Consider the following 26,275-nt stretch of genomic DNA (forward strand, 5'->3'; position numbering starts at 1 on the left):
TCAGCAACAAACTCAAAATATCTGAGAACCCATCAGATGCAATCTTAGAAGTGGGCTGATGCAAAATTATGAGACAAGAAATAGAAGCTGAGTCCATCTCCTGGCTTCTAAATACATCATGGCCTGTCCCTTCTCAAAAGGCTAGAAGTTCAAAGAAGATACTGCAAATCAACCCTTGTTGCCAAAGCCACGACAGTAAAACTAGCATTGTCTTCCCTGGAGTCAAAAGAAAGGATCATTCCTCTCTGGATTCTTAAAATACATTGTGTTTGAAGGAGTCTGTTGAACTAAACAGAGTTCTTTGAGAAGCCTTTTCTCTGAAGTGTATCTCCTTTTGTGAAAGCTTCTTTCTTTGGGAAGGACCTTTGTGCTGAGTTCTGAAAATTCATTAACTAAAGAGAGTGTTTCCTGCTTTCACCTGTCTTCATGTGAAAAATGTCCTTCGATCATTTTGAAATTATTATCTTTCCTAATAAAAATCTCACATTGTCACTTATTGCTAAGATTTGTCCTTGCATATCCAATTAATAATAAGAAAGTGATTTTACTTACCTACCTAACAATGTTTACACATTTAAGGCTTTAGAATATGTTACGGTAATATTTTTTTGTGTTACTTAAAAATACTTGCTTTTTTAGAACTAATACATGTGTATTATATTTAAAACACTTCAACTCTTTTCTCTACTCTTTCCTATTCTTCCTATACATTTCCTTAGTCTCAATTTAAGACCCCTTCTGTAAATTTTATAGATATAAGCATATATTTATATATAATTTGCATACATACATATATATTATTATTTCATTTAGTGTTTTTGTTGTTCATGTGCTGAGGACTTTTTCGTATTGTGTAATCAACCATGGCAATTATCCCTGGAGACAAAAGTAACGCTTTTCTGTTTCTTTTTACAGCAACTTTGGATTTGCTCTAGCCTTTTATCTAATGAGGAGAGTTTGTAAAATTTGTCCCATTAATTCTGACATGTCTATGCTGGTTGACATTCTCCAGGTCGTGTTTGAGTCACCACATATCGTTAAGATCATACGGGTACAAAATCCCTGACATTTCTAAAAGATACTTTATACCAACAGGTGTCTTGGTCCTTTGACTCCTACATTCTTTCCACCATTTATTCAGCTCATAAAACTAAAAACCTCTGATACAATAATCGAAAACAAATTAGTGAAGAGGAAACCCATAGAGTGGGAGAAAACCTTTGCTAGCTATATATCCAGCAGAAAACTAAGTTTCAAAATAACAAGAATAAAAAATTATTCACTTAGGAAAATAGGCTGGAGATATGAACAGAGTGATGTCAAAATAAGAAACAAAATTGGCATCATGATTTGAAACAGATGAGGATGCTTGCAAGTAACCATCAGGTTGAGCATGGGGACACCAATGGAGGAGGAGCTAGAGAAGGGACTGAAGGAGCTGAAGAAGATTGCAACCCCATGGGAAGAACAACAATAAAAACCAATCAGACCCACCAGAGCTCCCAGACACTAAAACCTCAACCAATGAGTAGATATAAAGGGACCTATGGCTCCAGTCACATAAGTAGCAGAGGATGGCATTGTCCTGGCATCAATAGGAGGAGAAGCCCTTGGTCCTCTGAAGGCTCCTTTTCCCAGTGTAGGGGAATGTCAGGGCAATGAGGTGGGAGAGGATGGTGGTTGGGGGTGGAAACATCATCATGGAAGAAAGGGATGGGGGATGGGGTATGGGAGATAGGGGAAAGGGGATAACGTTTGAAATGTACATACTTAAAATATCCAATAGAAATAGCAAGATGAAACAAAACTGGCTAACAAACATTATAAAGATTCAAGATTCTCATCAGTTATGGAAATGAAACCCAAAACTACTTCATTACTTCAACTTATACCCTCAATGGGGAATCATAAAGATAAACAACTGGCCACAACTGCTGACATGGATATGAGGAAAGGGAGAGTCTCTTTGCTGTTGGAGGGATGGCAAACTGGTATTACCAGTATGGACATTGTTATGGAGAAGTCTCAGAAAGTTATAACTAAATTTGTCATGTGATTCATGCATATCACTCCTGGCACTATGTCTAAAAGCTCAACAACCTACCCCACAGATACTTGTTTATCCATGTTCATTGCTGCTTTGTTCATAATAACAAGGAAATGAAAGTAATCTGGATGTCACTCAATTGAAGAATAGATAATAAGAAGGCAGAACATTTATACAATAAAATTCTGTTCAGTCGTGAAGAAAAATAAAAGTATGAAGGTACCAGCTAGAGAAAGAAACAGAACTGGAAAATATAGTGAGTAAGCTAACCCAGACCCAGGAAAACAAATCTTACATGTTCTCTTTCACTTGTGGCTCTTAGGTCTGAGGAGTTAAATATGCTCACATAATTTTAAGTAACTACAGAAGCCAGGAAAGATGAAAGGGAGCATGGTGCAAGGGGGAATCTAGTGAGAATAACAGAACACAGGTACTAGGACAGGAGAAAAAACAAGATGATAAACTGGGGTAGAAGGTAATCAAGGGGAAATGAAAAAAAAAGGTGTGATGGTTTGCTTATGCTTGGCCCAGGTAAAGGTACTATTGGAAGGTGTGGCTTTGTCTGAGTAAGTGTGTCACTCAGGGGCTGGGCTTGGAGACACTCCTCCTAGCTCCCTGAGGATGCTCTGTCTGTTCCTGGCTTCCTTTGTATGAAGGTGTAGAATTCTCAGCTCCTCCTGCACCATGCCTGCCTGCTTGCTGCCATGCTTTTGCCTTGATGATAATGGACTGAACCAGTAGTACTGAGGTCTGGGAAGCTCATGATGTAGACCAGGCTTGCATGGACGTAATTCGTCTAGTTCCTGAATGATAGGATTAAGGATGTATACCACCATGCCTGGCTCAAAAATCATATATGATTTTTGAAGAAAACTGTAGCAAAACAGTGAATATTTATTAATGTATCCATAGATTTTATTAACTTCATCAAGTTTCAAATTATTAAATACAAAGACACACTGAATTGAGAATTTTAAAAAATGAAAACCATAGTTATCTATTCATCCTTCTATTTATTGGATCTATGTAAAAGATGAAATAAAATTTAAAGAACTGATAGTTAAATTCTTAGAACATAATAAATATATTGTATTATTTTTAAACCCAGAAAAATATTCTAAGTAATTAGTAATATTTCCAAGGTTTTAAAATTATGAAAATGAATATATACATATTTATGGACTTGAAATTCCAAAGCTGTAGAGACACAAAATTCTTTTCCCTAAATTTATAGCAACTATAATTTCAATCAATTCTCAACATATGTCATGGGTAGAAATCACAGTCAATTAAATTTTATGGAAATAAAAGAATCTGACAAAAGGTAAAGGTACATATTATTATACATGTGACTTAGTGATGGGCATATTATTGGGTTGTGCACATATGTAGGGTGCATGCATGATGTACGCTTTTGCAAGATTGCACTTGCTCATGTGTGAACCTGAGCTTAATGTCACTATGTCCCCATTTTTTTTCTTAACCCAATGAGCTATCATCTGCAACCACAGATACTCTTTCAAAGGGACCAACTTAGTGTTTTTGTTCAAGTTTGCACTGAGGTAACAACAGACAGGCTTGGCACATAGTGCAGAGTTCTGTGACACAACAGATCTTAGTGAAACTTAATATAAGACAGGTTTATGTGTTCATGAAAAAAAAAAGTTAGGTGTAGGGAGCCGTTTGTGCCACACCCAAACATGGCGCCAGCTTCCTGCCGAGAACTCAGCAAACAGAGCTGTTGCCCAGCCAAGAGACTTAATGCGCATGCGCCACATACGTCATAGCCCGCTCTCGGGGCATACTATTGAGTTACTGGAGGGCGCACCAATCAGGTAGCAACACAAGTCTCTTAGGCATTTATAAGCAGTGCATTCCCCCCCCCCCCATGTGAGAAGATTGCGGGAGATAGTGGAGAGATTGCGGGAGACCCCACGTGGAGAGATGGCAGAGAGATACCACGTGGAGAGAGACCCGATAGGAGAGATGGCGGGAGATCCCACGTGGAGAGAGACTGGGCAAAGAGATCGCACGTGGGAGACTGCACGTGAGAGGTCGCCTAGACAGTAGACCCCGGTAGGGAGTCCCCTGCTCAGAGAGAAGTTTCCTGCTCAAGAAGTCCCCTGCTCAGAGTGCTGTACAATAAAGGTTGTCCGCAGAAGAATCTGTTTGTTTGTTGCATGCCTGTTCCTATCGGCGGGAAGCGTGGGCGCGTGACAGTTAGGTAAAGATGTTTCTGTGTTTTGGCAAGCAAAGGGCTTGTGCAAACACCAGCAAGAAAGTCAAGTTGAAATCCTACCTGTTCCTATATATTTATTACTTAAAAATGGAAAATAAATTTTTTAGCTTTCAAAATTTTAGGATAAATAACATTTCATGATTCATTAACAAAGAAAGTTAAAAATGAATGCTAAAAACGGAAAGTCAAATAACCCAATTTTCAAAAGATGGTTCCAAATGTGCAATCACGGGGCACACTGAGCCTCATGGAGGCCAGACTCCTTTTCTTCCTCTCTGCTCAGCACTCAAAACCAGACATCCTGATGAGAGCGTCATTTTTGTAATCCCTGACCTCTGTACTTCAACAACCTTTTTATCTTTGCATAAGTCAGAAACTCTGGTGTCTCAGTATCTCCAGTTTAGGGGGGGAAAGTCTCTAAAGCTATAGACACTGTTTTTATTATCTGTTTAAATACAGTGCACTGATAGTCATTGATTGTGAAACTCTGCCTAGCACAAGTGAGCAAAGAGATCATGGTCTTGTTCAGAGACTTTCTGTTGCAGAATTAAATGAATGCTGTTGTTTCTTATTTCTCCAATTAACTCACACTTTAAAAATAACCTTTCTTTTTCACTTAGGGAATAATGAATATTTGCTATATATTTTACTGAAAAATGGGTAGGGAAGAAAATACCACAGAAATTTAGTTGTGTAGTTCATTAGGACATTGGCCTTTTCTTTCCTCTCTCAGCTGGGGGAGTCCCTGGGTACTCAAGCTTCTCTGAGAATCTGCCAATTCAGGAAATCTCATTTTTCCCAGCAGTCCCATCTGAGCATGCTCTGAGCCAGTGGCTTCTAAACTACCATGTTCATTATAATTACCTGGAGGGTTTGTTAAGCACAGCTTGCCAGCTACTCCCTCCCAGACCGCAGTCCCAGATGCGGTCTAGGTCTAGGTGGGACTGATCAGTTTGCAGTTGTGAGCATCTCCCTGATGATACTCATACAGTAACTCAGGAAATACACCAAGAACAGGTTCCAGGCCACAGTTTACCTAACCAGCCAGAATACCACAAACATCTGGGACTCTTATTCCATGATGATGTTCCAGGCCCCATAGCACTTGGGTAATTACAAACTGGTACATTTAACGACCACCTCTGGATATTCTCATCAGGGAAAATTGGCTACAGCTTCATCAGACTTGAATTATTGATCTTCCTTTGTAATAGGCATTTGTGTGTTCTTTTATTTTTATTTATTTGTTTGTTGTTATTGATAAGTTTTTAAAATTGTCACAAGTTTTTGTGCATATATCTTCTTTTGTATTTTTTGTTTTAGTTTTAGAGTTATAGCTTTTCAAAAATTAAAATGTTGTTAGCAGAAGTAACATAATCGGTAAATAAACAATCTTGTTATAAAATTCACAGTTAAATATATAAAGATAATAAATACAAAACAACACTTTGACTGTCAGATTAATTGCTGTTCTGATTGTGAAAATAACATTACATACTCATCAAGTAAGCTGAAAGGTCTGCAGTATTAGTATTTACAAATCCAGAATCTTAACTAGTATTAAAGGACTAACTAGAAGCATAGTCTGAGTTTTATGGTAACTAAATACCTAAAATGCACAATCTTTTACATAAAGCATTTTCCTGTTGGAAGTATGAATACTAGAAACTCACAGGCAATATAGGGCTCTAGCTCTAACCAAGAAGTGTTCATCATGATGCTATAAACACTGTTTACCCTTTTGCTATCCCAATACCATTGAACAAAAGAAGAATGAAGATGAATAGTTTTTAACAACAAAAAAGAGTACACCATAATAAATAAAATTATATACACATACCTAATAATTACACTGTGAAAATTTAAGATAGAGTTAAATCAGAATAATAAAGTTTCATAGTATTTTGTGTGAACCAAACCATTCACAAATTAAGCTTGAGTAAGCATTGTAATTGCCTGTGAAAGTATGAGAAAAATACTTCATTGAGAGAAAACAAGGCCACACAAAGATGCCAGAAGCTATCAACGAGAAGCTAAAAATTAGTGGGTTTTCTTCCTCAGATGATTCTGCCATAGACTCCCAATGTTAATGCTGGAATTGCTTCTTTAGGTAAGTCTGAGAAGGATTGCACTTTTGGAAAGATTCCTTCTATTAATAAGCTTTCTCTGTTTATGTGTGTGTGTGTGTATACATATATATATATATATAATTGTTATATATATTAAACTATATTATATAACATATAATTGTTATATACATATTGTTTTATATAATATATGATTGTTTATATATATGTATAACAATCACTAGGTCTTAGCCTACCCTTTTGAGCATATATCACCACAACAATGAAGATCTCTCTTGTAAGATGCTATAATGACAAGTCGATGACTTCTTAATACTTAATGATGATCCTATAAAAGTTATTAAAATTATAGAAGTAATTATTAATTTCTTTTATAATAGGACTGCTATGAAGTTCTTTCGAGTGTCAAAATTGCATTGAGAAGTCTGACAGCCTTTAAGTATTAGGATTTCATGGCTTCTGAAATAAAAAGCAGGCATCTACAACTTAGAATACATTCTAAGAGGTTGTACAACCATTCAACAAAGCTCATAAAAAGGGAATTAAAGATTTACTATAGGTGATAGGACAGAATACAGACTGGTTTTAACTATAGAAAACTTCACTAATAGTCACAAAAGCTATGGTTTTTAATTGCTATGAACCTGTTAAGCTTGTGATAGATGAGTGCTTAGCCAGGTAATTACTCTTAATAAATATGCATGTAAACATTCTCTGTCGCAAACTTTTAATTTGATTTAGAATTTGGATTTATTTGTAAACTTGTAAACTTTTTACCATGCGATCATGTATTCTGAAAGATGATTTCTGAAGACAAAGAGAGGAAAGCCTTGATACCCTTTTTCTTAGAATACTTTGACAGGAAAATTTTACAGAAACCTATAAATAAAAATTAAAATCACTTTTCAAAAGTGTCCCTTTTTCTTCCTGCAACTTAAACTATCAGGCTGGGAGTTAGAGCCAAGCAAATCATGCAGAGATAGAGCAATGTCTACACTACTTAATCTCAGCCATTAGGCTAGATGTGTTAATCACCTAAGCCAGCAGCTTTTAAACCCTCAGAATGAGCAAGAAAGTTTTAAGGACTTTTTTGAAGTTATAAACAAACATTCAGTATAAGTGGAGAGCTAGGATGTTCAGAGACCATCAGTCTTTAAAGTTATATCTGTGTCTAACCTTGTGTCTCACTTAACTCATTCCAGGCTAGGCAGACTCACAGCACAGTGATAATTCTATTGCATACCAAATTTAAAAAATATTGAACAAAGGAGTTAGTTAAGATATCAGAAATGAGACGAGAAAAACAGTAGGGTAAAAAACCTGTTTAATATTACAGAAGGTTTTTGAGGCTAAAAATATTTCAATCTCCCTTAAGTAAGCAAAGTAACACACTGAAGGTTTGTGAGAGAACTTTCTACACAGTTTGTGCATCTCCACTTGATGAGAGGGTAGAGTAGTGATCCACAGTAGCTGTGGGTTCTGAATATTAACTCACTCGTGTTTTAGGTAATGGAAGGTCTCAGCTTCTCTGCCCACCTTTAGACAATGAGGAGGATAACTATCTTGAAACACTGGACAGTTACTCTGAATGATCTTAAGGAGAGCACACTATAGGAGTTGCCAACATTAGCTAGCAAGAAGCTCAGTCTGCCATACTGCTTTTCATTTTACTATGTACTTTTTAAAAGAGTAGAACTGATCAGTAGTTACATTATATGCTTAGTTCCAGTTGGAAAAGTGTTTTATGAAAACGAAAACTCCCTTTACTGCACATAACCACGAGGCACATAGTCACTGGTCTTGCTTATGCCACGTCATTTTTATGCATACGGTCTGTGTTCATTACCCAGCAGGCACCAGGTGACCCTAGGATTCCTCCTAGGGGAAATGACTGCAGCAGTCCCTTTAAGTCTGGGAGGTAAACTTCAGGGCATTTGAAATCTGCTCTCTGAAAGGGAAAATAGAGTAGCCCTTAAACACAGAAGATGAAAGCCACCAGTTTTCTATGTAGAGTCCCGGAAGGAAGGAAAAGTCAAGAAGCACCATGGCTGTCTTATCTTCCTGCGTATGTCCCTGGAATACAAATAATCACTGGATTATGGGTCGCTGAAGCATGGAAAAGGAAGGCAAATGATGAATTCTTTAATGATCTGCATTTAATTAATATGATTATAAATTTTCTGGCCTTTACCTGTTTTTCAAAATATGAGATTCTATGACTTCCACAATCCCTGCTCTTTAGACTAGGTCTAAAGCTGGTGTAAATCGTTTGGATGGAGATTAATTGAGTTGAGTCCAAGGTAGAGAGAGGGAGGTAGGTACTTAAGTAATTATAAAATAAATCCTCAAACTTCTGTCCTTCAGTTCTCTTTTCACCTCAACTGATGATTTCAGATGCTCATTATCTAAGCAGGATACCCAGGTATGGTCACTGTATGCCCCTGTGAATACAAAAGCCCTGTTGTTTCTTCTATACTAGGAAACATTTGGATGAAGACAGTCAGAGGCAAGAAACTTAATAGCATCTTTCTGAACAGACAATTCTGAAAAGAAGAAAAAAAAAGGTAGCTAAAAGATATCTCAGAGTGTTGTCTTCAGCCATTAGGGAATTCAAAAAAAAATCAAAAGATTTTTGAGAGTCCATTTTACCACAAGTTAAAATGACAAATGTCAACAAAGGAGTGAAAACAAATGCTGGAAGGAAAGTGGGCAAAGGAAAATCCTCATTCTTAACCATTGATATTTCAAAACTCTAAATCAGTGTAGACCATTAAGTCAGCATTTAAATGAACATAGTTCTTTCAGTGAACAAAGGAATGAATGAGGTATCAAAGACAGTGGAGTGGGCTGAGCCTCTCCAGGAGATCTCACACATTCTGTATTCCAAGTCTGTTGCAGCAATGAAGTGAGGTGTGTTGAAGAAGATGAAAGAAAATCTCCATTAAATTTGGAGCCTGTGAAGAGATGGGCATGAGTGAATATGTCTGCAAAGAAAAGAGTCAAAAAGAAGGGAATGTGGCAGTAAAAAGAAAGATTATGCAGCTCTTTACTTCACATCAAAGACTTAAATTTGTTTCAGAAACAGGAAATCATACAATAAAATAAATTTAGTATTTTTGAAAAGTAAATCAGCTCTGGATACTGGTTAGGAAATTAATTACTAATTAATACGCTATTGTATGAGAGTTGGAAAAAGATAACAGTTTCTGAGTGGATGGCAAGAATTGATGTCGAAAATAAGCCACTAATATATTTTTTTCAAATAGTTTCCTGTCCTTGCCAAAGAAACAATAGGAGCATTATCAAGAAAGATGCTTTTTCCAACATTTGATGCTGAAACAGCTGGATAGTCATGCCTGAAGCAAATTCAAGGTGTTTCCTTTTGTGACTGCCTGTAATTCTAGCTTTTGGGAGGCCAAGGCAGGAAGGTTGTTGTACGTTTAAAGGCAGCTCAGGTTACACATTAAAGCTTTGTCTTAAAATACAATGAAACACCAATAGTTAATTTAGGCAGAATTCTTAGGTTCTTCACTGAAATTCAATCAAAAGATACCATAGACATTCTAGTAAGATAAAAGTACAAAACACCTAGAAGAAAACAAAAAAGGAAATCTTAGTGGCTTTGGATGTAAGTAGACAGCATCAGTGACACATGAAACCAATGAACAAAATTTTTAGTAGGTCAAGCTTCATTAAAATGGAAAACATTCTGCTATGGGACAGCAATAAGAGGACAAAGCCAGATTGGTAGGAAATGTATACATACAATACAGTGGTATTACAGAAAAATACATGTTTAAAAAATTCAACCATAAGAAATCAAAACTTTTCACTTATATAATGAGAATAGATACCTGGACTTGGATGATGAACATATGGGAAAAAGTCCATAGAAAGATGATTTTCTAGTAATTATGGAATTAAAAATTACAGTCAGAATGACATTATGCTACTCCCCTCTTATTCTTGATAAACTAAATATACTCCTACTGTAGTATACCATGCCCTTTGGTATTTATTAAACTCAAAGCATACTGTTTGTTCATGAATAGGGGTATAGATCAGCACCTAATAACCTAGGTGTGGTAATTCTTGCCTGGAATCCCAGATATGGAAAGCAGAGGCAAGAGACCTGAAGTTCAGGGTTATTCTTGGTTGTATGGTGACATAGAGAATGCCATAGCCCCTTTTCACCTCCAACAAGCAGACTAATAAAGTAAGTCAAAAATCTAATAAAAAGTAAGCACCTGGTAAACATATATGTACCCCAAACCTTACACACAATGCTGGATAACAGCTTTGTTAATATTTGACAAAATGTAAGAGAAAAGAACGTGTAATAAACATGAATAGACATAAGAAAGTTGTTTTACACCGAGTACATACAGACATAAGAAAGTTGTTTTACACCGAGAGCAAATTATTGAGTCAGGAAAAAACAGTAGTGAAGCTTGGCCAGGTGCTACTGTGAAGTGGGACAATGCAGCACGGAAAGACAGCATACTTCCATCACTCTAGCAAGATGATACTCCAGAAAGGCAAAACTACAGGCTATCTGAAATATGAGTGCTCGCCAGTAGCTGTGAGCTTTCTTACATATGTGCCAAAACCCTGAAGAATGTGCTAAACTAAGATAATCCTAAGTTATACTACGGGCAGAAATAGTGTTGTAACAAATGTAATCTCTGTTTTAGAACATTCATAGTGGGGAGAGTTGGGAAATACTGGAGCAGGAGTTATACAGAGGTCCTGTTAATTATGCTCAATTTTACTGGGAACCTGTAAGTTTCCTTTACAATAAGTGATTTAAGAAAACCAACCAATCCACCAACCAAATACACAAAAAACTACAAAGGTACCTCTATATTCATTACAGCCACTATTAAAAACCTAAATGGCAGTCTTCACAGAAATTATTTTACAAATCTAAAAGGCATGTGTACTCACAAAAGACTAAGGATATGACTAGTGTAAAAATAACACACTACCCTACTTTAAACCATACTCCAAGGTTGTAAAGAATAAGCAATGCTGACTATATCTCAATACCTAGACCATCCGATCAGAGAGCAGAGCTCAGAAAGTACCTGTGTTCATCAGCTGGTGATTTAACAGCTGTGCCAAAAACATACATCGCAGCAAAGACAGATGCACATGTGCAAAAGAAAGAATCTCAATTTTTACATCTCACTTTATAAACAAACTTACAAGTAACATTATATAGATGGAATAGGTTATATTTAGCAAGGTGTGTATGTGTGTGCACGCATGTGTGTGTGAGCACATGCCTGTGTGCTCAAACATATGAAATAAGAGTGAAAAAGACACCCTAATTTGAAGGAGAGTGGCGAGCATTATATGGGAGGGTTTGGGGCAGAAAAGAAAAAGTAGAAATGTAATTATATCATAATTTGAATATCATAATTGAATTGAATAAATACATAAAGACAAATTTAATGCATACGAAATATGAAAACTACAAAATGAATACAATCAGAAATTATCAGGAAACCTCAAGACACTGATTGGTGTAGGCACACACATTTTGGATGAGACTTTACAAGCATGGACAATACTGGACAGTAGTCAGAAGAATCAGGACACATAAATTTCATGCATCAGGCGAACCACTCATAGTATTAAGAACTGATTGTATCAGGATATTTGCAAAATTTTTGGCCAAAATTTCATATACATAATTGTTAATTAGCTCAACAGGCAAAAAGATATAAGAACAGAAATAATATGATTTTAAGTAGGATAAATTATAAATAGTTGTTTCTTAAAAGGAGACACATAATGACCAATACATATAGACAACAATGATAAATGATCAAATAACAGTAAGGTTCAATGAATAACTCAATCATATGTCATATCACCCTTGTTAAATGGTTATTAAGAAAAAGACAGAAAAGGACAGAGTCTCATGGGGATTCATAGAATGGATAATACATAAGCTGGGAAGGAGATTACAAATTGTTACTTAGAAATTATTATGGAGATTTCTCAGGAAACTAAAAACAGAACTACCAAAGAAGTGTGAGGATTACATTCTGAATTTGCTCACAATTTAACATAGATTGGACAGCTACATCTAAAAGTAATGTAATATTGTAGAATTGTAATAACACTAAATACACATTAAAAAAATGTCAGTTTCATAGACAACTCTTGAAATTACTTATAGCTGATGACACAAACCCTTTTCTTCACTGAGGGAACACCCAGTGTTTACCTACTGCCTGCATTTGATCCTTTTGGGAATTTATTTTAGGTAGCCCAGTGTGTAGACATTCTAAATCTTGATGTTGTTTATGTTTCTCTACCATTGTCTTTTCATCTCTTCCTTCTTGATTGTATCTTTGACAAAAGTAATTTTTTAGACTTAACTGCAAACTGTCAGAAATATAAAGTATGAAGAAGGCAACTACATTATTGTTGGTATGTTGGTGTTAAAACCTGCAATATATTGACTATGGGAGATAAAGGAAAAATATCAATCTGCACAAATGTATACACACACACACACACAGAGAGAGAGAGAGAGAGAGAGAGACAGAGACAGACAGAGACAGAGACAGAGAGACAGAAAAAGAGAGAGACAGACACACACACACGGAGAGAGAGAGAGAGAGAGAGAGAGAGAGAGAGAGAGAGAGAGAGAGAGAATATCAAACCAACAAGAATGGAGAAAACACTGTGAACCTTTAGAACAATGTTTTCTGGCTTCTACTAAACAATAAAAGTGTTAAAACAAACAGACTGGAGACTAAGAAGTCTCTAGTCAGTCGGAGTCATGGCTGCAGATATTTCGTTCAATCTATACCTCAGGTGAAACAGTTTAGTCCCAAATGATGAGGGTAGTGTAGTAGACACTTATTCTCTGTGATTGGCTGAGTGATAAGTATGGCCCTGACAGTCAGGAAAGGCCAACGGACTGTAATGCATTTGTAGGTTTTCATTATTGGTCACCTGCCTCTCGTAAGTATGCCTGCAAGCAGTACTTGAGGCAGAATATCTAAGCAATATATGAAAAAGTTATTCTGTATAAATGAGAAATAGATCAACTGATAATTTTTAAAATGTGTGAAACACATGTTCCCCAGGTAAGACCTTGAACTTCAAATGTCAGGCCAGGGCAAATTCCTGAAGCCGAGCTATAAAGTTCTGGAAATAGAGTTCATAATGAAAATGTTGACAGGCTCTTGGAGTTACTGTTGTATACCAAATTTAATATGTCAACGTGTTTTACAAGATTTTACTGGCAAGGAAGAAAATTAAAACATTTAGCGTCTTTCCTTTCACTAAATTGCTTCCCACCCCCGTCATGTATTAGAATTCTCCATGTTGCTTCCTTTATAAACATCCTGGGCACTGCATTGTCACCACACAGGCCACACACATTCTCAACTCTGCACTCGCATTTACTTTCCATAGGACTAAAATGTGATTTGGGGCATTATCACGCAATCTTATTCACATTTTCTGAAGGCTTGTGAAGTTATAAGAGTGCTGGTAAGGAAAGCGTCAAGTTGTTTGCATAATTATATGGTCTACATAAATAATGCTGATCATTAAGATGCTTTCTAGGAACAGCTTTTCAAAAACGCCTTTTAAAAAAAGAAACAGTTCCATTATAGATATTTGTACAAATCCGAGGAGGGAAAAGATAGCTTTGTTGGAAGAAAGACATTTAGAGCTCCTGAATAACTGGGGCTAAAGCTTGAGCATTTTAACAATAGCATGAAGTGGGGGTGGGGGTAATTTCCTAAGTCAGCTGTAAAGAATCAAGATGTGTATGAACATAGAACTGTTAAATCAGACTGAGTCTCCAGGTCTAAGGAATATCTTCTGTCTTTAATCACCATTTACATCCACAATGTGTTAAAGAACAGTCAGCCAGAGAGTTGACCCAAGGGCAGTTCTCATGGCTTTGTGGAAGGAAAGGGACTCTGGAGATGCTAGTACACAGACAATTTTCCAGTGCCTTCAAAGTCTACTCCTTAGTATTGCAGAGTGAGAAGGAAGGAGCATACTTCCAAATCATCAAATGAAGTAAAACTGTATTAGACATGCATTTTCGAAGGTGGGATTAGTTTGTTAAGTTTGATGGACTAGGTGGGAATGCCGATTCTGCAGAATCCTGGAACCAAAAACAAACAAGCAAACAACAACAACAAAACAAAGCTGTAAGAAGAACACATGAGCTCAGTTTTCTGCACAGGACTCATTTGGATAGGGTCTAACTGTCTATATATGACAAGTGGGTCACATGCTCACAGAGAACCATACAGCAAATCTTGTACCTCCCCTCACCACAGGAAAAGAATATTTCTCCATAAGTTTCTCTTAAATACTTTCAGAGAATTTGCCATGTTTTAAATTTACTCGTTTACAGAATTGTTTATTACTGTGCCCCCGTTGTTTTCTAGCCCCTATACTGAGTATCACAAGGTTATGGATACACTATCTTTGCAGCATAAATCCACTGCCCTCTTCTCCACTGTTTAGCTGGAGAAATTAAGCCCCACATAGCTTACCTTACGTTCATAGATGTAGCTAGAGCTAGGCGCCAAGTCATGGCTGTCTCTGAACACTCCTAACTACCCTGTCACTCCATTCAGCGAGTGAATTTGTAAACAATTGACACCTAGAGAAGCTAAGCTAATGCCCCTGTGATCAGTCACTTTTTCTTTGTTTAAGTCATGGACCAGCTGCAGAAAGTGTATGTGTGTAATTACATTATGGTGATATAGTGGTGCCTGCTCTGTACTTTGACAATGTATAGACAGCAAAAGAGGTCACAACTTCTCCTAACAGAGGGTCTAAAGATGAGTGAAAGCAGATCATTAGGATTTTTCTTTTAAAATATGTAAGTGTGAGCTAGAGAGATGAGAAAATAAAATATACAAAAGAAATAAATACAGGGCACAATGCATGTGCTTAGCAGCCTTTCTTTAAAACTGATGGGATAGGCAGATTTGGTTATTTTACATGAATGGAAAGTTATAGGCACCGGCCCGACTTCTAAGTGCCTTATCCAACCAACAAGAGTTCCTTTTCCTCCATGGTGTGTTTATGTGGCACATTGCTATGTGACAGGGATGTGGAGCTTAAAATTTTCAGTGTTGACTGTCTTAGTCAGGGCTTCTATTCTGCACAAGCATCATGACCAAGAAGCAAGTTGGGGAGGGAAGGGTTTATTCAGCTTACACTCTTCACACTGCTGTTCATCACCAAAGGAAGTCAGGACTGAAACCCAAGCAGATTAGAAGGCAGGAGCTGATGCAGAGGATATGGAGGAATGATACTTACTGGTTTATTTTTCCTGGCTTGCTCAGCCTGCTTTCTTATAGACTTCAGGTCCACCAGCCCAGGGATGGCACCAACCACAATGGGCTGGGCCCTCCTCCCCTTGATCACTAATTGAGAAAATACCTTACAGCTGGATCTTGTGGAGGCATTTCCTCAACTGGGTCTCTTTTTCTCTGTGATAACTCCAGCTTGAGTCAAGTTGACACAGAATCAGTCAGTACACTGACCTAAGATCTGGGTCTATCTCACACCCATCCTTGGAGTCATACTTTTAGAAGTCTCCCTTCACATAAAGCAGGAACTACTTCATATGAACCATAGGATTATCTGAAACAATTTGTAGTACACAAGATTTCCCCCAACAAATGAATATTTATGACATATTTTGACAGTTTCAATGCATCATCCCTCCTTTGGAACTATGCAGCAGACTTTGACGAACTTTGCCAGTTATAAAGAAACTAACATTATTTTCATTTGATGGTGTTAAAATAAATTCTAGCATCCTATATTTAAGTCCAGATAATTAGAGAATCTTGGGCCTGCCATGATTAATTGTATATGCTCATGTTCTGACTCAGTGATTGCTTTTCTAGAGATTTTTCTAGAAAGCTTATCAAATATATTCATACATGAGATTCCACTAAGTCAGAAACACACATTGATATACTATTGGAAATTAGAAGCAAGATATCAGTGTAAGAATGGCAAATCGTGGACTACTATATAACAATCAAAGAGTAGACAGATATAAGAAAACAAACACATAGCTTCAACATACATCACTTTAACAAAATAAGCCAAAGAACAATATTTTGCATTAAGGTAATAAAGTTTTATGTTAAAAATGATCAATAAAGACAAGCTGTAGATTAGTGTTTCCCAGGAAGCAGCTAAAGGAAAGAATGAAATTGAGAAAGGGTTGCACTAAACCGTGGTAATGGTTTCATAACTCTGTGAACAGGCTAGAGAGAATGGAATCATGCAGTTTAAAGGAAGAATTGTTTAGGATATAAACCATTTCTCAATAGAATGTGAATTCCAGAAATAAGACATGTACATGTGTGAGAAAGATCTAAGTGACCATGCATGTCATCTTCAGTTCTATCCTTCAAATGAGGGGATCTCTTGGACAGGATTCTAAAGGTCATGATTGCAGAGAAACAGCTATAATATTGGGCTCTAATGTGCCTGATATACAAACGGACCTAACCAGAGAGTACCTGGTTTAACATAATACTTCTGATTTCTCATACCATATTTTAGCCTTTAGAGTTGAATTCCCTTTCAAGAAAGTTCACAAAAATCCAATGCAATAAACATCAATCATGGCTGAGGCTTAAGGTTGAATCTGTAGAGGTGGTTTTAATCTCCAACATTGTTTCTTAAATGGGTTTCGTGTTGATGAAGTGTTCCGAGTAGTCTCACTATAAATGAATCCCAGGCATGGCCTTTTGTAAGGGTGGTAGAGCCTCGGGGTTACAGCTAAACTTATTTTCTTTACTGTATAAAGCATTGTTTTTATTTTTAGAAATAGGTGTAATAGAACGATAGTCCAGAGGCTATAAATCAAATGGCGAATTTTGTGACTGTGGTGTTCATCACTAGATTTAAAGTATACAAGATGAAAGGGGGGGGGGGCGAGAGAGAGAGAGAGAGAGAGAGAGAGAGAGAGAGAGAGAGAGAGAGTGAGAGAGAGAGAGAGAGAGAGGCAGAGACAGAGACAAAGAGGCATACAGAGAGACAGAGAGGAACAGAGAGAGATAGAGAAACAAGTAAGCTGGGGGTAGTATCTATTCTCTATTGATGGCTACATATATTTGGCTGAGACTGAGTTAGGTTAGGAAGCACATTGTGCAAACCTAATAATCTAGTGAGCATGACAGGAGAAAAGGCAGAAAGCATCTTACATGCTCACAGCCTACTAATGTCTACCAAACTCTGAAATTGTATTTACTCTATGATTATAAAGGAGTCACGGTATTTTGAGAAATAGTGCAAATATTTAGCTACCTTCCAGTTGAGAGCCCCATAGCTCTATATGATCCACTTTTAACTGACACCTTCATATCAAAGCTTTATGTACAGAAAAATGCCACATTAAGAAACTGAGATAAACTCAGTGCAAAATGATGCTCATTAGATATTTGGAAGTTTTCAAAGCAAGTCTTTTAAGTAAAACAAAATTGCTCTGATCTCTGCTCCTATGGATTATGGAACCTCTGACAGAATTGTTGGTTGTATCTATAAGAATCTAAACCTTGTGTGTAGCTGCACATGTGTCTGTGCATACTTAATCTCAGCATACGAAAAAGGAACTAGATCATACAGAACCTACTATGGTTATTTTATTGCTATGAGAAACATGTCATCTTGGTTCAGTTTTGTGCTAAACTCACATATCCAAGTCAAATCATTCATTGTTATAAGAACATGCGGTGGCTTCTGGGGTCTCAGTGACTCAGTTTCAATTATTCTCTCACCTCTAATAAAAGACATATTTAATAATTATGGGACAAGTGGCCAATTACTTTTATTACTATAGACTGCATAGATACAGATATAAATTAATAAGTGGACTATTAAGATAGTAATTTTAGAAGACATGAATAATTGTACTCATTACTTTTATTCAGCATTTTCAAATATATACATTACTGACTCTGATAGGAAAAAAAATAAGTGTGCAACCGTATTTATGCTTGGCCTTTAGGCCCTTTGCTGTTCATCACAACAGGAGGACAATGAGATGACTTTGGTACTCTGCACACTTATATTCTCCACAGTCTTCCAGTTTACTCTTTCATTTGTAGAGCATTCTCTAGGATTGACTTGCTACTGTGTGGGAAAAAAATTGTAAGTCATATCAACAAATTCCTTCTTTCAAAGATCTTGAAATTTTGTTTAATTGCTAATATTTATCATAAAAAAATCATTACAAGAAATCTCAATGCCAGATCCTCAGTTATAAAAGCATAAAAATGTTCTTTTTTAACTACTGAGTTTTCATTAGAGATGTCGAGGTGTAGAGTTGTATTCCTTAGGCCAATTAGAGGTGGTTCACAAGAAATAGCACCACAACATAAGGCCCCTTGCAAGCCAAGCATTGACTTTCCACTGTTCTTCTGTGAGATTAATGTGATCTAACTCTGCAAAAGTATGCTGTAAGATCTCCATGGAATGGGTCTATGAACTCATACCTTGGGAGGAGAGATGTAAAAGGTACAGGCAACCTCTGAGGAAGCAGACTGTGCTGAGTGCCTTCTAGTTTATCATCATCAGACATGAGCTACTTTGCAGGCCATATTTCTTGATCTTCATTTATTCCTTTCATAAATGTAGCAGCAAGCACAGCCACCATCTCCCATACATAGATTCTCAACTCTTTTGTTTGCAAGGCTTATGTGCCAAGTAAGACTTTTCTTAAGCACGTGTGACAATTCCCATATCAATATGTCCTTTATGACAGGGGCATACATCTCAGCGATAGACACAGGAATATCACAAACCCTGTCACAGAGGAATACCCCATGTTCTGTGGTATTCTTGAAGATGTGAATAGAAAAAAAAAATGTATGGTTCTTGTCACCTGATTTCTTTTAGCTAGTGCACCTTTACCTTTAGAGCACCAACAAAAACCACACTGTGGACAGCCTATGGGATGTTTAGTTCAAGGTGGGCTATCACAGTTCATATATTGTATTTTTAATAAATACAGTTGTTAAGAACAGAGTTGTGAAGATTTCCCTTTTCATGTATTAAAAAAAAAAGAAATATAAAACACACCATGCTTACAAGGAAGATTAAATTTGGATGAGTAATTGATGATTAGCATTGGCCAATGAATTAGAATTTATAACAATGCAAAGAAAAAAGACTGGTGGATATTTCATTTTCTTTTGTTGAATTCTCTACAGTGAAAGACCTAGTTCTTTGTCTCCATTTTCTATTAAAGAACATCTTCCCAGCCTCACAGGAATATGTTTTGACTCTAATTTATTAACACGGTTAATTGAAACACATACAATTCTATTCTTTAAAGTTCAATTATTTAAGTTGAGGGCAACATCAGTGATTATACAAGGTTTATTTGACAATATTTGTTTAACAAACTGTAAACTAGTATACAAACAACATACATGATCTTTCTCTTTTGTGTTTTAACCACAAACTAGCAAGAGTATTAAGGTAAGTTGGGGGATAATTAGGGCTGATAATAATTAGAGAGTCAGACAAATTTATTTCCCTGTTCATCAATAGACAGTAAACAGCCCTCCTGTGAGTGTGAAACAGAAATTTTCTCTGTACCTGAACCTTCCTAAAATAGATATTTTAGAGATTCCAGGGCCTGGGGATACATTTTCCAAACTGCTTCACTGAATGAACTTGACCTTCTAGGCAAGATTCTTATATTTGCTCCCATAGAGAAAAAGAATATGAGCATTTTTTCTTGCTGTTTTCTTTATATAACATTTGAGTGACCCGAGGCAGTGTATTTTATTCTCCTTCCCATCAGACAAGCTTTCTCCTGTTTCCTTTTAAGCACGAATGGAAAGGTCAGGTTATCATTTCACAAAAGGCTCTTTCTAGCTTCTCTCCCATAATACGCTTCCCCTAATTATTTCATAACTCATTTAAATGGGAAGCTTTCTGGAAGGGAACTCATAGAAACAACTGCTCAAGTAACTAATTATTTAAAAAACACAAGGGAATTTTAATTATAATGCCTGGGTTATTTAAAAGCAAAATGGGGCAGTTTGCATCTTGAAATATCTATTGTTAAGAGAGAAGAAAAGAAAACTTCTCCCTGAATGGCATAACAACAGAAGTAAATGGAATTTAGTTGCTCTTTTATTTTCTTGGTCATGAAGAAAGAAGACAAAAAACAAAAAACAAAACAACAACAACAACAACAAAAAAACCCTGCAATCTTGGCTTGAAGCTTGAAACCACTTAAAAATAAAGTGTGTTCTTAGAAGACACATATGCTTACTTAACAACTGTAGGTTCTCTATTTTTCAAGAGATTTGTAATATATCTGTTGGATAGCCAGCTTTGATAACAGAATCACTTAAAAGAAATTGTCATTTTTTCTCCATAGAATTAATGTTTTCAAGAAACAGACCAAGGATTAATTAGTACAATCAATTACTCTTTTTATTGCTTTTCCTCAGTTTGTATTTAGACATTTAAACTGAATTTTGGAAATGCATGCTTGTGTGATTACTAAGTAGGAGGCTATCCTGGGCCTTTCATTCCAGCTGTATGGAGAAGCTAAGTCAGGAGAACCTCTTTTGTGTCCTGAATTAGAGAATTTCTGTACCAGTCTCTGTTCATAGACAAACACATACCAGGTAACATTCTGCTCTGTCTGTCAGATTTAGCATCTGTATCTATTAAGAAATATAAGTCAGAGCATGCTGATGTGCCTTCTGCAGAGCTCTACAAGGCAAGTCTTCTTATATTACTATTACTCTATAAATGCTCAAACTTTGAAAAAAAAATCAAATCTACCTGAACACAGAGCTGCCTCATCAATCTGTAGTCACAGCCACATTATTTTGTTGGACTCTACCCAATCCCATCACCAAGAATGTAAGGACAAGAAAATATTTTTTTTTTAGGCTCCATGTGTGTACCTTGGATCCTACAGGGGTAACCTGTGGGTAGTTAGCTGTGTAGAAAGCAAGTGTGTGTATGTGTATATGTGTGCGCGTGTGTGTTTTTTTTTTTTTGGCTACAGTTATATTATTGAAAAGATAAACTGCAACAGATCTACTGTGATTATTCACAGGAGGTTTGTAGATATCTTTTTTTTTTCTTTAGTACCTACATGATAGAGTTCCTCAAGGAAAAGCACATATAAGTGAAATTCAAAGTCCATGTCACCATGCCACATCATGAGTCCTACTTCAGTAAATGTTTTCCAGTTGAACAGACATTAATGATGCTAAGAAAAGGACATAGAATCTTCTTTAGGAATGATTGTAGCAATGTTCTCTTTAGAGAGAACTCCTGATATGGACAATACAATTTATATGGCCAGCTTTGACAGGATTCTACATCAGTTGGTCAGAAATGAATGTTTTAGCTACAAGTATTTTGAAAAGCATTGTAAGTTGATTGAATTTTTTGAAATCTAAATTTAAGCATGCCCACTTGTATCCACAGATGCTAATGAAATTCTCTGATTTAAGCATGTAACATTTATTTCCTATTTTTTTATTATAGTCAGTGTTTCAGTCAACTTCTCAAGGGTTTTGAACTCTCACAAGAATTATTGAAAAGTTCTAGTTCATAACAATAATAAAATAATAGTCACAATACTAGCCATGATTATAATTATTAGCTATATTTCTAATACAATTCTTTTTATATGATAATCTACTCAGAATGACAACTTCACAATATAGGTATCATTTACAGTCACCATGGAACTGGTACTTGGATACAACCATGGAAAGCTATGCAGAACCTACCTCCAGAACCTGCATAGATAAGGCACTAAACTTATAACACAAAGTCATCCTAGACTCATTAGCCAGCTCTAGGTCAGGGATAGACAACATGAGACTAACATCTGAGAAGCAATACCCAAGGCTGGCTTCTAGTGTCCATGTAAACTACTCATTTGTGAACCCACAAATAGACTTATAAATGCACATTGGCCATATCCGTAATCCAGACCCTTGGACAATGTCAACATATGAAGAAAAAACTGTGTCCTTGATTCTGTTTATATTCATCTTGATATTTCTGGGTCGCAGAGCTAGCCCATGCTTTTGTTTTGAAGATGGAACAGTTACTTCATCACAATGCATTTTATAATATTAAAGTCATCTACAAGTTTGTGTGGTGTGAGACAAAAGTGTTTTGAAAAATTTTGTCTGTTCTGAATGACTGATCGGGCCTTTGCATCAGATCTAGAAGCAAAGTTTCTTAATAATTTAACATTAGAAAACCTTGCCTGTTCTATTATCTCATGGTTTTTAAGCAAAGTTTGTTGAATGTAATAACTTGAACAACACAAGGCAAACATTTTCTCCACTTTGCTGTAGGACATCTACTGATGTCCCCATCTACACATTTGATAAACTCGTTGATTTATGAACTTATTTTCCCATGATTGTAAAAGTCCATGTTATCTATTCCAGCATAAAACATATTATTCAGGGGAACATGAATGTGTGTTCTTAGGGACGATGACTCAAATTTGACTTAGATAATATCATTCCCGCTGGAGCAGGAGCTGTGCTTTTGAGCCAACAAGATAAATGAGATATAGAACAAATTGTGGTATCAAGAATGTATCTATAAACAGGCAGATGCTAAGGCACTTACATTTGATCAAGGAAATAAAGATGAAAAATAGAAGCAAAGAAAAGAAGCAGGAAAGGAAAACAAGAGCGTGAGATGGTAGAACTTTCTAGATGAAGCCAATGCCCATGTCACCATGGGCAGGAGACATGCCTTTAACTAACCACAATGAATGCATTTATGCAAATGTTTAAAAGCAAGGTAGAAAACAAAAGGCAGTTTTGCTGCTCCCCTCAAGCTGAACTTTCTTGCTGTACTGAGTTGGGCATAGCAAAGAAAGACTGTAGTCTCTTAGCTTGGAACTCAGAGTACACAGAAAATTCCCCACCAAAGGCCAATCCTAAGAAGTTACTTTCAAGTGGACATTGGAGACTCTGCTATTCTTTACTAATTGAACTTAAAATCATAGTAAGAATAAAAGCCCACCATTTTCGTTAGCTTGTTTCACAGCAACCTTTGAGAAGATATTGCCTGTGACTGTACCTCCCCTTATCTTCTCCCTGCTTTTTCCCTCTCAAGCCAAGTGTGTACTCAGGATTTAAAGAGCACTCGAGAGGTTCCTGGAATCGGAATGCAAGATGACTGCATAAACCGTTCTGGCTGATCAAAGCCTGATTTCATGTGCCACTTTTCCTTTTTTATAAAAACAAAACAAAACAACAACAACGAAACAAACACTTTGAGTGAGTGAGTCAAAGCCCAAGAGGGCCATTGCATGACATGGTTTTTACACTATACCTAAGAGTACACAAGAGCTACTTTTTGTTTTGTTTTGTTTTGTTTTGTGTTGTTTTTCTTACCCAGACAAAGCAGACTCTTACCTTTTAGTGGTAACTGGTTTATTGATTGCTGATGCTTTAAAAATAAGATAAGATCAGGACTATGGTCTTTATTGCAGGGAAGATATATGCCCCTCATGAATTCTAGTGGTTTGGCAATCGTAACCTCAGCAGACATAACATTGATGTATTCCGTGTTGCTGAACAGCATGGTAAGTGTTTAAAATGCTGTGAAGAGCCTTATTGCATGGAAATGATACAATCTAATATTAGACTGCACCTCAATGACTACATCTCTGAGCCTACCCTTCCACAGAATACTAAAGTCAAAGCCACTTTATTTTAATATCTCACAGGGAAGGAAACATTCCTCACTTCAGCACTGAAACAGTGATTACATAAAACTGAACCAGGATTATAGGAAAACAGACACTGTAACATTCAGGACATTTTCATTAGCAGTGGCGGGAGAGTTGTCTCTTGTAAGGGCATCAAAATGACAGCCTGTCTCATTCTTATCATCAGAGGGACTTTAGCCCTTTGTAGAGCTGTTAGGAAGTGTCCATGAGTCCAGAACTGTACAAGCTTCAGACAGTCAAGGTGCATGCATGTCCCTCTCCACAGATATAAAACCTTTTCCTACTTCTCGGCACTTATCCCAGGAGCCTCTTAATTAATCATAATTATCATGAAATTTACATCCTATGAGTTATACACATCTATGAAATTCCACACGTGCATCTTTCATAACTTACAGGCAACACAGACCTTGTGGTCCATGATCAGAATACCTTCCCACCTGGCTTTTTAAGATAGTGGTTCTCAATCTGTGGGTCGTAACCGGTGCAGGGAAGACTGATATTTTCATAGGGTTCTCATATCAGATTGCCTACATATTAGATATGTCCATTACGATTCATAACAATAGCAATGTTACAGTTATGAATTATATAGTTGAGGATCACCACAAAATCCTTTGTTTTAATACAATGAGGAATTGTATTAAAGGGCTGCAGCATTAGGAAGGTTGAGAACCATTGTGTTAGGATGTCATTTCTAAACCGGGCAGGGCTATCTTTCAGTACAATGACAAAGTTGTACCTGGCTGCTGAAAAGTTTCAAAGAATAGGCGGTTTACTATTGTCAATCCCAGGCCATTCTAGGGCAAATCTGAATGGCTGGCCACCCTTCTCATAGCTGATTGTTCAGCAGAACACATCAACTGAGGGAAAAATCTGATGTAACTGGATGTGGGTGAGCCTACTTTAGTTTGCTATAACAATATATCATTAATTGAGTGGTCTGTTTTTGATAGGGGTTTTCCAAGAGTTTTAGAGGCTGTTCTTCTGAGATTAGAGTGTCAGCAGTGTTTGCTTTCCTCATAGCTCCTTCCAGGTATCACCCCATCAACCTGCTATTTCCACTTGTCGCAAAACATATTTTAGCTCGATGTGCGCCCCATTTTGGAAGTGCTATCTATCCAAATGCCAGATTGCAGTCAAGCCATTGTAGACATGAATAAAAACAATGATCTCACACCTCTTCACATAGATCCAGTGCAGCATGAGCAGCCAGAAATGCTTAGAAAACTGAAAAGTTGGAGCAGAAACAGCAACACCCTGGGTCTCAAAAACACCCTGCCACGTTTCACTCAATTTAGGCATAGTTTTGATGTTTACGGATGAAAGGGAAAGTGTCCATCTTATGCATTGGTGTTGAGCTGGACGTGTCAATGAGGGAACTGTACCTGAAAGTACTAATGGGACATTTTTATTTCTCACTTGAGGCCTCTGTTATGGACTAGGACACCGATTAAAATAAAATGTACCGCTGTCAGGGCTCACGGCATTGATTTTATGAATGTTTAACACTATAGAGTCTGTAAAATAGAATTGATCAGGGTATAATTTCGTCTAAGATCTTATTTTTAAAAAGTCCACCCATTAATTTAAGGAGTGGGTCCACATGAGTCTGCTTTGCTGTGAAAGTAGATTACATGCAGCTGTGCACACTGCTGTGCTGTACCTGCTGGGCTGTCATGTTAATTGATAAAGAAAAAATAGTAAAAAGACCTTTTGATATGAGTCCTTTGATCTTCCTTTAGCTCACTTACACATGTTCATTGTTGGTGGAAAAACCTATATGTGACATCATGGATGTATCTCAGATAGCTAAAAATCAGAATGTCACCAGGTCCATTATCACCTAGAGATGAAGTTAGTGAGACAAGCAGATGTCTCTAACCTTCTGCTTTCTGCAGTACTAGCTACAGTGCCCTTTTTGAATCATCCTTCATGACCATCAGAAGACGTGAGATACATGAAGAACTGCATAAATCCAAAGAATAAAAGAATTTTGTTACTTTAGGCAACTTGTTGAACCTGGAACATATTATGCTAAGAAAAATAAGTTAAAAGATGAAAAGATAAATGCTACTTATTTTTTACTTATATGTGGAATCTAAATTATTAAACTCACAGAAAGAAGA

General features: G+C 36.7%; 1 protein-coding gene across 1 annotated transcript in view; it reads right to left on the minus strand.

Annotated features, from left to right (window-relative positions):
* The window catches only part of DCC (DCC netrin 1 receptor), a gene marked incomplete at both ends in the record, with an annotated part of 1,062,613 nt that overhangs the window by 657,889 nt on the left and 378,449 nt on the right, over window positions 1-26,275 (minus strand). The window lies entirely within an intron of this gene.

Source organism: Micromys minutus (genome assembly GCF_963924665.1).
Source record: "Micromys minutus genome assembly, chromosome: 8".
Taxonomy (NCBI): domain Eukaryota; kingdom Metazoa; phylum Chordata; class Mammalia; order Rodentia; family Muridae; genus Micromys; species Micromys minutus.